This window comes from Macaca fascicularis, chromosome 17 (assembly GCF_037993035.2).
Source record: "Macaca fascicularis isolate 582-1 chromosome 17, T2T-MFA8v1.1".
NCBI classification, from domain to species: Eukaryota; Metazoa; Chordata; class Mammalia; order Primates; family Cercopithecidae; genus Macaca; species Macaca fascicularis.
Window position 1 is genome coordinate 76529299 of NC_088391.1, and position 14626 is coordinate 76543924.

Here is a 14626-nt window from a genome sequence, read left to right on the forward strand (position 1 = left end):
TGTAAGCCCATCCTCTTGACCTGTGACATGCTTCTACTCAAGAGAATATGGTAAAGGTCATGAGATATCAAAGTGATTATGCTTTCTTATAGGGTAAAAATGAGAGATTTTGTTGATGTAATTAAGGTCCCTAATTGATTGCCATTCAGTTAATACAAAGGGAAACTATTCTGGGTATGACTAACCAAACTATACTCTGCCTTTAAAACAAGCAAACAAACAAAAAACTAGGTCTTCTCTGAAGTCAGAGACTCAAAGCAGCAGAAACTCTTTCTTTCCACAGCTGGCCTCCAAGAAGGCGGCTACTGTGAACTATACAACCAAAATAAATTCACTCACCAGGCTGGAGAAATGGATCCTTCTCTAGTCTGGCTTCCAGATAAGAACACAGCTCAGCTGATACCTTGATTTCAACCATTGCAGACTCTGAGCAGAGAACTCAGATGTTGATCAGAAATGCCCTGGTGTTGGACTTACAGGAAATGATCGAATAAAACATGGATATTGATTTAAGATCCTAAAGATGTGGTAATTTATTACACAGCATAAAAAATTGATACACTCATTGACAATTAAAGCTCAGGGAAAAAATAAGTTTGTTTTTGGTATATGTATGTCGCAAATATTACATGGGGCAAAAATATTTGTTTCTTACCTGAAATTTGAATTTAGTATATAGCCTGAATTATATTATTTATTTATTTGTTTGCTTATTTATTATTTTTAAATCTGCCAACCCTACTTGGGAAATTCTGTTCACATTTATCACTTCTTCAACTCTACAGTTAATTCACTAGTACTTTCCGTGTGAAGTTTATTTTGAGAAGAGTCATAAAATCTCAACAAACTATTCTAGGGGAAAAAAATGGAGGCCTCAAATTAAGGAATTTTTAGATTCATATAGTGTAAAGGGCCTGTTTTGTCTTACCATTTTTATCCTAGTCATATCTACACAGGCCAATAATTCAAAACAGGTTGTCACTTTTAAACACACACATACACATAAACACACAGTCATTAAAACACATCCCTAAAACCACATGCTATGCAATAACTTAGTTCTCTCTAAAGAATACTTTATAGAATTTCCTTTGAAATCAAAACCAGAACAATTAAAATATTTTTAAAAGTCTATCTTCATTCAATTTCCAAATTTCTCTTAATGTCACAGGAATCCAAGTAAACTAGTAAAATAATCAATACCAGACTTTTGGATTACAATTGTATTTTCTTTAAACATGGTACCTGCCACTAAGTTCTCAATACATCCTGAGAATTTCTCTATAATGAGGTTATTGTTTTAGACTTTAGATGGCCTTTAAATGAAAAAGTGTTTTAAATAAAAAGAGTCCATGTTTTGATGTCAGTGAAATTCTGTTTAATCCTATGTTATTACAGTTGTTTTAAATACAGCTCACTTTTTATACATTCACTTCGGGAGTTTATGTAATATATCTGACAGAACAATGATTATCAGAGAGAGAAAAACAGAAAATGGACAAAGGCATGGTGATCATGAGAAATGTGTATAGATTTATACTCTGTCAAATGCTTTCACCTATGTATCATCTCTTTTTACCTTACCCAGATGCTATGAGGCAAGTAAGGAAGATAGTATTAACTTCATTTTGCAGAGGAAGAAAATGAAATAGCAAGGTTACATAACTTTTGATTTGGCACTTGAACGCACAGCTTCATGTAAAGTATTTTTTTCCAATTTATTTTTTCTCAATTACTTTCACTTAGAGCATCTCAATGAAGGAAAAGCTACCTTTTATTTGTAAACCCCTTTCTTTGTGTGAGGTTACTCGAGAAGAAAAAAGCAAAAAACAAAATTTACAGACACAAATACTGATTCATAATATTCCATTGATGAACTGGAATTCATAGATAGAGGGCAAAGAGCTAGTTCAAACAGAAAATGGCTTATATCCTGTACTTCACCAGGGAAGTCATTCTGACCTCGGTTTGTTTTGTTCATTTTTCCATCATTGTAGCATGACCACGAGATCTCAGATATCCAGCTGTCACAGAGGAAGTGGGAATTTTTAACCATGAATGTCAAGTCATCTTTTCAATGTGAACGTTTGCTACTGCCAAATAGGAAACACCATTTTGTTTTCAGGTATGTGAGAGCAAATCATTATACATAATCCCGAATCTCCATATTTTAAAAAATGGTAATGATAAAGTTATTTTATCCTTTAGAGAGACCGTTTAGAGTTAAGATCAGTCTAGAGTTCACGTTGCTTTAGAGAATTAGATCACTTCTTCTTTCTTCTTCTTTTTCAAAGGTCTATTGAAAAGCTCTCGGTCTATCTGGGTAGCTCACTCTTTGATGTGTAAATTGTTCTTCTGTTACTGAGACTGCAAAGAGGTTAGTTTTACCAAATGTAACCTTTCTCTCCATACACAGTAATGAATGCACATGGACTCTCACTTAAATGTCATTGTCACCCGGATGTTCACATGAGATAGGCAAAAGTAGTTCAGGTCAAGGGAAACCACTTCAGCCAATAAATAACTGTGATGTGTAATGCCATTTTACCCTTCGAAAGAAAGAGGTTTTTTTTACATGTTGGGGATTTTGTTTATTTAGTTCTTTTGTATTGTATCCCTTAGTCATATACATTTGAAAAATGACTGTACATATTACAAATGTTGCATAATTAATTTTAAATGGAAAACAATAACATTTCTGCCTCAGTCATCATTGTGATTAAACACAGTCAATGTATCATTTGAATTCTAGGTAGTTCCATATACTGTTTCGCAGATGTGTCTTAATTCTGTTTCTGTTCAGAAATAACTAGAAAAATATTTAAAAGCTTTTTACATGGCTAAATATAAACATATTTTTATTATAGGATTTTTCATTCCAACATTCGGTTTTTAAAATGCCACAAACAATCATTAGTTTCCTGAGAGATAACCTAATTTGGGCGGTGTGAAATTCACTGGTTTTAGGTTCACATGAATTTCAATGACTTTTTTATTATTCGTCTCAATTGAGTTTTAAGTTATATTTCCTTTAGTTCTTAGCCTTCAAACTTTAAATATGATTCAATTACCTCAAATTCTGGCAAGGACTCATAATATTACATTCCCATAGGAGAATAAACAACCATGTTTAAGAATGGTTGATACATTTTTTGTATGAAAGTAAAGCAGTATAGAATGAAATTTTATTATTAATATCATTGGCAGAATAAATTATTTCCAAAGGTCAAATTATTCCATTTTATATGTTGAATCTAAATTTTGCATTATAATCATCTATTTCTCTAGTGTAGAAATCAGTCATTTTCTGATCACAGCTATAAATATTTATCCTTTTTACCTTCCATATTGTGAAGATTTCTTAAACTAGAATAGATTAACTCATTTGTATCTGACCTTATTACAGATATGTTAAGGAAAGCATACCTGAAATTTAAATCTGGCATAATTCAGAACAATTACTATCTAGAAAAATGAGCAAGTTTTCCTAAATCTTCTGAGGAACGCTTTCTGATTTTCTTTATTATAGGTTTTTAAATTTTATTTTATATTTTTAAGAAAAGATAATATAATGCCTATTATGAGCCAGCCACTTCGGAAATATTAACACATTTAATCCAAATAACAACTCTATGGGTACTAACTCATTTTGTAATTGAAGAAACCGCATCACATCAAGATTGGATAACTTGCCTCAAGAGATACATGTATGACTTTAAGAGAGCATCAATGGAATATTAATGAGGAAAAGAAATTACAGAATTTTATTCTTTAGACTTCTCTACACCAGCGTTTCAAAGATTTAGATCTATATCTAACATTACAAAGAGGCTTGAACATGCACTTATGTACACACACACAAACACACCCTACAACTTTGATTTCATCATTTTTTTAAAAAACACTATTTACAATGTGTCCCTTTTATTTGACCAAGTCCTTATTTCTTTCACATAACTCTAAGTAATGTTTAATGAGACACTGATATTCACCTTACCTGGCTAGGCCAATGCCACTTGACTCCATATGCCTCCCTGGACCAAACAATAATGTTGGCCCACAAACTGCCATCCAGTTTATAAATTAGAGCCCAAGTGTCAGGCTGCATCTAGGCATATGGATAGCAAACTTACACTAGGGAGGATTAAAAATTTTTTCTTCCTGCCTCTGAAATATCCTTGCTTACACTCTTGTAGGAGGAATTCAACTGATATCATTCTAAATATTATCTCAGCAAATTTTTAACAGCTGTACCCCTGGATTTTCAATTTGTCCAAATAAATGGAATCAAAAGATGGCTTGTTGAAGTTTAATTTGTTCTTGAATCATCAAAGGAGGTCATTTAAGCATAAAAAACTTTTTCCTAGAACATATCTACAAAACTCAGTCCCACACCGCTGGAGATGGGAAGGCTTCTCCATGTGCAATTGGTTCCTTAAGCACAAGAAGGAGTGTCTTGGCCTGAATTCTAAAGTTGAGCTGCCTCTCTTCATCATATTTGGAGGAGGTGCCAAAAACTCTTCATTTATGCTACATATATTCTGTCTCTATGTATGAAATATTGTACACCAACCAAGAATAAAGCTTTAATATTTCTTTCCTATAATGGATAGGAGTTTGCTTTAGAACTTTCTATTGTGTAATATTCATACATAAGATATGATTTCACAGAAGTGGCAGAATTTATAGTAAAACCATCACAACCACCAGAACAGCAATAATGCAGATTTGTGTTTCTGTAATTCACTACTTTAAATGTGGGTAGCATACTGCATTTTATCAGTGATGACACTCCTTAGTAACCATTTTATGTAATGAGACCATCTGCCAATACTTTACCTTCACATAAACCTTCACTACTCTTCTAAGTGTTAAAAAAAAAAAGTACTTAAAATTCTTTTTTTTTTTTTCCTTTGCTGTGCACAGCTTGTTCCTTTAAAGCTAGGGAATTTCAGAGGTTTGACCTATTTCAGAATATTCTTCTCTAGACTAAGCTCTTTGACTACATCCCTCTTTAGATTCACATTAAACTAATTCTGGATAGAGTTTAGTGATCTTTGACATCAATATAATAATCTTTGATGCAAAGAAATATATAATTCTATTCACTAAATGACAACCAATTACATTTAGACCTTTGACCCAGTTAATGACTTTGAGATCAAGCAAAACAATTGGAGGAACAGACCACTTTCTTGATCATTGCCTGCAATTTTCTATGAATTGAAATTTTTACAGTGAGCTAATTGGTGGTGCACTGACTTCCTCCAAGAATTGAGAAACAAAGATACATTAAAATAGTTTACAAAAATTTTATCATTAAAAAGTACAAGATTATAAAAAGATAGAGGACATAAGTTACATAATATGCATTTTATGTAAAGATAGTATCATAATCACACACTTTATTAGAAACTGTAAGTGAATTTACTTTGCAGTTTTCATATTAGTTAGGATTCAAACCTCTTTTATGTCCTAATTTATGTCTTATAACTGGACTAGAAATTTAAATACAGTCCTACACAGCAAAATGACATTTATGTAAAATACAGACTGCAAATACTCATAAGATGATGATGGAACTGAAAAATTCCTATCACCTAGTTATTTGTGTTATAGTTGTTTACTGTATTCAGTACAATAACATGCTGTACAAGTTTGTAGCCTATAAGCAATAGGTTATACCACACAATCTAGGTGTATAGTGGGCTATATCATCTAAATATAACAAGCGATAAATTATACCACACAAATCTAGGTGTGTAGTAGGCTATCCCATTTCAGTTGGTGTAAATACACTCTACGATGCTTGCACAATGATGGAATAATCTAACAGTGCATGTACTCTCATCTTTAAGCAATGCATGACTGTATGTTTTTTAGTTTATTTTTCCTGCTATAAGAAAATATCACATACTGTGTAATTTCTAAATAAGAAAAAGTTATTTCTTACAGTTGTGGAGGCTAGGAAGTCAAAGATCAAGGTACAGACATTGATGAGGGCTACTGTCAACTTCCAATATGGTGCCTTGTTGCTGTGTCTTTGTATGGCAGAAGGTAGAAGAACAAGATAGTACTTTCTTTTACCTCCAGCCCTTTTATTAAAGTACTAATCCTATTCATGAGGGCATAGCCATCAAGACGTAATCACCTCTTATTGGCCTTATCACTTAATATTGTTGCACTGGGAATTAGGTTTCAACATGAATTTTGGAGAGGATGTCATTATTCTACTATAGCATTCTGTCTTATAGAAATCATACCTTCTTCAAAGTTGCCATTATTTTAGAATACATTTGCCATGTTATCTATAAAGAGTATTAAGATTTGTTTTTCTTCCTCAACATTATTCTCCTTTTTTTAATCAAGATTAGTGGAAAAAATAATGTTTAAATTCAGGTAACAGATTGCCAAACCAAGAAATGTTTTCTCATGCAGAATGTGAAAAATCAAGCTAAGACAAAAATAGAGCAATTATTTGAAATGAGGAACCATTTTAGAGTTTAGCACCAACATAATAAACCTTTGAAGATGTTTGTTTATTTTTTGGTTCAGTTAAAACTCTGTTCTATAATAGAATAGAAATTGTGTCCAACTCTTTATGGAACTATTTGTTCCTTTCATGATAATTACTATTAAAAGTATTTCATTCATCCAAGCAACTGTATCTGTTAAGCTGTGGGCAATAAAAGTTGCCAAGGATTTTAGGCTAAGATCCAATGTATATTTATCTGGAGTTTTGAGAAACTCCTGGAAACTAGGCCGTTCTCATGTTATGTATATTAACAATAGTTTTCCATAGAGGATCCTAGAATAAGATTGTTCCCATGAGTTACACTTAAAAATGTTTCCCACATGCAGAACTTACACTACATATGAAACAAAAAACTTGAAAGTAAGTACAAATAACCTCATTCTGAAAGGTACCTTAATGAATCTGTGAATGTGTTGTTATTAATTTTCTTGTGTTAATTTCTAATATGAACACATACAAAATTATAGGCATGTTAGCAATTCAATTTTGAAATGAGATAGCTTTATTTTTCACAAAAGGGGATATGCAAGTAATCACAATCATATAATATTTATTGACTATTTCTTTAGAAATGGTGTGCTTATGTAATTTCACTAAAGATCCATTTAAAACCATTTTATAGTATTCTCAAACATAAAATCAGTTGGTATAATTTCTATTATTGTATTTTTAAATTTTCACCTATATGTATTTTTTATATTTATGTATCTATTTTAATTTTATTACAATTTTTCTATGCTTTTGTGCAATTTAGATCTCCTTCCTAAAATTTGTGTGTGTGAATGTTTATCTGTAAACATCTTGCAAGTTAAAGCCCTAGTTTAGCTTCTCCAATTTCTGTGTCACATAGATCTATGTCAAGATCTATGCTATCTAAAGGTGGGTCAGTGATTTATTTACATTACTAGTTAAACAGAGCATTTTATTTTTAGTCAGTCCTTTTTGTACATGTGGTGTTTATAAATCCAAGGTATCAATGGCTCAAGTACTAAGTCAATTACAAAAACAATTTAAGGCTTCATATATGTGAGAAGTAGGGGAATGTTTGACGACATTAATATTTGTAAATAATTATATGCTGGGCACTCTGTAAGTACTCTATTGTTGCTATTTACTGTTAATGAATTTTTCAAAAATAATTATTGTGTACCTGCCTTTTTATCAAGTATATTTAACATTACACAAATGTACAAAGGCTGGGATTAACATTCAAATAAACAATCCAGAAAAATCACTTAAACTCACTAAGATTACCAATGAACTGGGTCGTACTATTAGGACTAAATACAATGTATAAGTGTAATTTATATAAGTGTATGTTTTCATTGCCTGACAACCTTCTAGGAGCTAGAAATAGAACAGGAAGAGAAAGGCAATGGTAGGGCTATGATTATAGGAAAAACTAATCAAAGGGCAAAGAGCAGGGGCAGCTAATCTGTCTAAGGAGGGATGAGGTGAAGGTAATGCAGTGGAATTTTTCCACAAGAGTTGATATGTAAACTGACAGCTGAATTATGACTAATTGGAGTTAGTCAGAAAAATGAGATGAGGTAAGAAAGGAAAAACGTTCCAGGTAGTTACCACATTTATGGTAAAAAAAAATAACCTGATTAACCTGGCTAATTTGTCTGTTAGTTAAATATCAGAATTTTATTTTATCACATAAGACATCTGAAACTCTTAGAGTTGAAAACATGTATTGACCTAGGTTCACCTAATTAATGAGAGAGCCTGAATTGAAACCTATCCTCTCTGACAGTAGAGTAGAAAATATTCTTTCCAATTTGCCACCGTGATGGTACATACAATAGGGACTAAATACATTTCTGTGGTTTGAGTTAAAAAACCTAGACTAATCAACTCTAGAAAATTTGAACATTTTATAAATGTTTAATTTAAAATGTTGCCTATGTTAGTACTATTAATATTCCTATATAATATGAAGTAGTAGACAATAATTATTTAAAGCCTTATATGTTTTACCAATATTTATCCAAAAGCAGCCCAACTCTTAATGCTATCTGATCAACACAATTTCACTAACACAAGGTTTATGCATATGGTAGGCTAGGTAACTAGGCAATTTTACATATATTTTCCTAAGAAGATAGGACTATTGCTACTGTTTCTGCTCTAGAGGAAACCTTGAGGTTTCTTGTCTCTGAAAAGGAAAAATTCAGAGCAAAATTTCAATAAGAGCAGCAATCATAAATGCTCCAATTGGCTGACAGAAATATCAGCCAATACAAATAACATACCAGTGCAATTTTCAAAGAACAGTGCTTCTACTGTGCCTTATGCTGTTGTCCCATCACAGCAAAAAGGTGAAGTAAAATGTGGATCAAGTATCAATTAATAAAATGTATTTTGAATATAGTAATGCTGAGCTTTGGAAATAGAAATACTGTTGGAAATTCAGCTTCAGTTTTTGAAAACGTGACACAGCATTTAACTATTTTACTAAATGTTCATTTTTTAAAAACATATAGTTTTAATCCATAATAATTTAAGCTTCAACATTACATGTGAGATTTTTCACATCAATATATTAAGGCTAAATTAAACATTGCCTTAGGCCGGAAATAAACTTTCCATCAAACAAATGCAAAAAAAGAAAGATGTTTTCTTCTTATGTTTTCCAAAAGCATTTGTTTTTGCTCTCTTTGATTATTTTGCTGTTGAAAAGGGCCCAAATCTTATTGTTCAGATAGATGTTCTGAAAGGATTTTGAAAATGTTTGTTATAAAGACAGAGAGTTTTCTTGTAAGTATAATAAATGTTGACAAGTATCCTCTGTTTCTCTGAAACACATAATTCACTTTTTATTTCTCTCATCCTCTACTTTTATAATTATTATCTATGAACTTGTTTAGTCCACAAAATATGACTATGTAGGATAAGAGCAAAGATAATAGAAAAAAGTTCTAATTAATATTTTAAAAGTCACATTTTGCATGAAATATGTGTGTGTGTAGGTTAAATAACTTGAACATATCATTCTACATAAAAACATACATTTCTCTAAATAGCTATTGAATAATACCACTTGGAGGGATGATAAATAATTTTCAGCAATTATGTTCATAATATGTCACTACTTTCTGGATTATCTAAGCACTCTTTTGATGGGCAGGATTCAAACATGGACTCAAGAATCTTGCCCTCTGGTGTACTACTCACTGTGTATAATTCCTTCCCCTGAGGGGAGAACAAAATCTGTGAATATGATGGGGTAACCATTCTCACATTAACAACATTTCATAGCAAAGGTGAAGGGATGTTGCAGATGTAATTCATATCCCTCATCAGTTGACTTTGAATCAATCAAAAAGGGGATTTGCGTGAGTTGGCCCAATCTAATCAGATGAGCAGTGCAAAGAAGACTTTTCTCTACTATATTGCACTGTTGCTTTTCTCTGTTAAGCATGAAAAAAGACAACAACCATTGCATTTCATAAACTACCAAATTGCTGACTTGGTCTGAACTTACTACTAATAGAGACATCATCACAAACTTAATCAATAGTATTTGTTTTGGGGTTTGGTGTATGTACATCTTATTTCAGTTTTTGCAACTTCTTTAGAAACGTTATTTAATGGCCATATCTCCATCAACCCACTTTTTTAGAAGGAATTTTTAGTCTTGTAATCTGTTTTTAACAACTGAATAAAATGTAAATGCCTGTGGAACACTAGCGGCTTCCTTAGAGACAGCAAAACCTCCCATATTAATTTCCCAATGTATCTTTCAGGCCTCTAAGTCTTTAAACTGTAACATTTTGAGGATATAGTTCTAAAAGAGTTTTTTGAGAAATTATATGCCTGGTGCTATCTAAAGTTTAATGCATATTAACTGCATACTAACTTAATCCATGCTCACAAACAAGGCCAATAGTTTGCAAATATGCTCCATCCGGCTCACACCTGGTAATAAACTTTTGAAATACTTTTGTTCCACTATACACTCCACTTCTACCCTGGCCATACCAGCTCCTTCCATGCATTTTCCTGTACCTCAGCATGTTCTAGCAATTAAAGAGTTGATATCCTGCCTAGCAGGAAGCTTACAGGACCCCATCAAATAGAGTAGCAAGGGCAGTTGGCTGTACTGGCTGTTAGGTACCTCTGAGCTAAGTATTATTATGCTCTTTTTATATTTGTGTCAATGTGGGTACTGAGAGGTTAAGCAATTTGCCCAAGGAGAGTTGACCTTTATAGTCAAGCAGCTTGACTCAGAAACAAACGCTAAGTGATTCTGTATGGTCCTAGGTATTATAAATTAAACAGAAAGTCATTGCATTTAGACTTGCATCTCGACAAATTACATTCAAGGAAACTACAATGGAATGATACTCTTTATGTTTCTACTACGTTCTACATTTATGAATATATATGTACCCATATTATATATAATAAACTTAATTCCTATTTTAAAATAAGAGATTTAATGTAACCAAATATATTTTATGTGAAATATAGACATACTGAAGTGATCAAAAACCAGACAGTTATATCTTTTAAAGAAACAAGACATTAGGAAAAAAAACCCTTTACATTTCAAAAGTAGATCTAAGTGAGTTTTAGCCACAATTGTGCTTTGATTTTGTTTTCCAGATGAAAACTAATGTGGGGTTGAGGCACCAGCCCACTGTCAGCTGGCATGACCACTCCTGCAGCCTGGGCTTCAGATTCTCTCTGTAGCTGCAGGTTAGTGATGATTTGAGCTAATTTAAGTAGGACTGTTCCAGAGGTGACCTTTTCCGTCTCCTACAATTTATATCATTTGCTGGCAATTGGAAAAGCAGCTTCAATAACATCAGCCTTCAAAGAAGCTAGTAGTTCTGCTGGACCTCCTGGCCAGACCACAGATATCGGTGAAGATCCTGTGACAAGAAAAATCATACAAGAAGATACAGGAAGGGATTAAAAAGAAAATGTCCTATGAAAGTTCTTACCTGTAATATCAAAAGTTAAATCTGTTTGCACAAGGCATTACATGAGGTAATTTATTTACAGGAGGCTCAGCCAAAAGTAGGAAAGCAGAAAAAAATATAGCAACAGGGATTCCTTTTTCTTCTTCATTTCGAAACTTGTATAAATAACACTAACAAGCTTTTATCTCTTGTGCCAAAGACACAAGGACATGAATAAATGAGTTAGTATCACTTTGTACAAACTAAGGTGCCTTTTCTTAACAAATTCAAAACATGTTCTAAATAGGCATTGCTTTTGTGATAGAACATTTTCTTCTAAGAAAAAAATTGATAAGTGTATTGCATCTATTTTGATAAAATGGAACTTTAAGGTTTTCTTTAACATAGTGGGGTCTTTCTCATTTCACTTAGCAGTTTCAAATCAGGCTCAAAGTATAAAGTTCTATACAGAAATGATAACACGATATATAACATTGCTAAATCAAGTTTAGCCTAAAGCTCTCTCCTCTCATATTTGAAGTTTGGACTAAAGGTTTATCTGTACATCCTGAAATATAACAAGTAGATGTGTAAAAAGACTGTAGTCCACATTTGTACTAAGCCTTGAGTTTTGGTCGATCAAATATAACCAACTGTTCGAACCATGTTAAAATGAGGCAAATACCGACCTGTAAGCAATCTGGCTGTTTCTGTACCTCACTTCTGTTTTCTGTACATCATTTTCCTTTTTCTGTTCATAAATCTTCTTTTACCATGTGGCTGTGCTAGCGTCTCTGAGCATACTCTGGTTTGGGAGGCTGCCACATTTATGAATTGTTCATTACTCAATGAAACTCTTTTAAATTTAATTTGGCTGAAGTTTTTTTTTTTTTCTTTTTTCAATCACCATGAAATATATGAGACAACTCTGAATAAAAGAAAATCTCCCTTTTTTATCACTTTTAATATATAACATTTATATAATATGTATAGTTGAATTGTGACTTGCCCTTAATTTTTAAATTTAAGAATACACACTTAAAATGATGTGCTACATATGGCACTATATTTTGTTTTTAGAAATAAAACTTTTTAAGTTACATTTTATGAAAAAAAGTTATTCGATTTAGATATATATGTATATATATATTCAGTTTCAGCATCTTTGTCATGAATGGGGTCACTTTTTGAATTTTTAACAATTTTTCTAGGGCATATCACTTTCATTTTCATCTAAATTGTTTGAAATAAAACACCTGTTTAAAATCCATGAGTGATGCTATCACTGGGAACTTTCTTTCATGCTACAAGTACCTATTTGCATAACTAGAACTACTTATTATATTTTGGTGAAAAATACTTACCATGATAGTTGATAAAGTGATCTTTATGAGTTTTGTTTACTATAACATCCAATACAATTATGAAGCCATGCCACAGGAATAATTAAACTGTGTCAAATCTCTTTGCCTCCTTTACTCACTTTATTCAATGACTCCCATTGGGGTTGAAAACTTACATTGATTGGGGTTACTTTCTGCTTTTTAAAAAACAGCAATGTGTGGTTCAAAATAAAGGAATGGAACCATAACCCCATTCTATGACAACAGAAGCAAGGCTTGGAAGGCTCCCCTAGGAAGGCTCCCTTACTGAAAGTTGGCTAAACTCCAAATTGTCAAAAGACATCTATTTTTTTTTTTAAATCTAGCCCATGCTACTGTTAGTAAGACATGTCATTTAAGTAGAGAGTAAAAACTGGGGTGTGTGTATACACATATACTCACAATTATACATTATTAATCACATTAATAACATTATTTAACTTTACATTTTTCCCACAGGCATTAAATTATGATGAAGGCCACAGAAAAATGATTAAGGTCAAAGTGTAGAATCAATTGTCAGCCTATGTTATGGATATAACATTTATGTACCATTGGGTCATGAGGGTGGAGCGCTCATGAATGGAATTAGTGACCTTATGAAGGAGAGACTGGAGAGCTCTCTCATCCTTTCTGCTGTGTGAGGACCTGGTGAAAAGATGTCAGGTATGAAACAGAAAGCGAGCCCTCAACAGACACTGCATCTTTTGGTGCCTTGATCTTGGACTTTCCAGCCTCCAGAACTGTGGTAATAAATTTCTGTTGTTTATTATCTACCCAGTCTATGGCATTTTGTTATGGCAGCCCAAATGAACTAAGGTATTCTCTAAAGTGTTTCTGTCAAGACTACTCCTTACCGGGGACCTTGGAAATGCTTTTCCTCTATTTGACTCAGTACTCAGTACTTATTCACACCTACCCCTTTCCTCTCCCTTTTCCCTTGACACCACCTTCAAGTCAATAAAAGAGCAGGGGCTTTCTGTCTGAGGCTTTCTGTGCAGTGAAAAGTCCCCTACATCTGCCCTAATGCACTAGCAATGCCCACCTGCTGCTGTTCCAATGGGGGGAAACTGGAACACTAAGAGAGCCGATGCTTTCTCTTGTTTCGTTGTTCCCTTATACAATCACAATTAAGTGATTAAAGCCTTGACTGTTATTTTCATTTTGACTTCTCTTAACTAACCACTGGACATCTGGCAGCTCAACTGTCTCCAGCTTAGCTCAGCTTTTGACAATTGATGATGAGACAGAGAAGAAAGAGATGCTATTGAAAGGTGACAAATCAAAGGGTGAGAGATTTAATGAGGATCATTAAAACAAATAAATCAAAAGTAACAGATTAAAATGTATCTGACACCCAACACTATTTTCATAGTATGACTGCAACAAAAGAAAGAATCATAGACCTAGATTTCAGAGATATTTCTTGTATTTGTTTACCACAAACTGTGCAAAGTGATGATAGTGTTCTGATAAATATGTGTTTCAATTGAACAGTATATAGTGCAATGCAAGTACTGCTTGTATCCTCTGTGTCACTTTAGGACTCACTAGATAGGAAAATATTCATGGGGAAAATAATTTGGAAAATAAACAAATTGAAGACTCAACCAGGGGTATGATTGGTGCTTGTTTTCCTGTAATGGAGCATTTAAATACAGCATATTCTATATGTGACAGTATCAAAATTTTCAGCACTTAAGCAGTAAGAGAACATCTCCAGTGAAAGGAGACATAATTTTGTACAACTTTACAAAATAGGTAAAACACAAGACAGGCATATGAGTATTTTAATT

The 14626-nt window shown here is 32.8% G+C and overlaps 1 long non-coding RNA gene across 1 annotated transcript; it reads left to right on the plus strand.

The window, feature by feature from the left end:
- Positions 1 to 1995: 1995 nt before the first annotated feature.
- LOC123569841 (uncharacterized) lies at positions 1996 to 13576 on the plus strand. Its single transcript, XR_006693661.2, has 3 exons — positions 1996 to 2125; positions 11150 to 11242; positions 13290 to 13576. It is a non-coding gene; the product is annotated as an uncharacterized lncRNA (long non-coding RNA).
- Positions 13577 to 14626: the final 1050 nt, after the last annotated feature.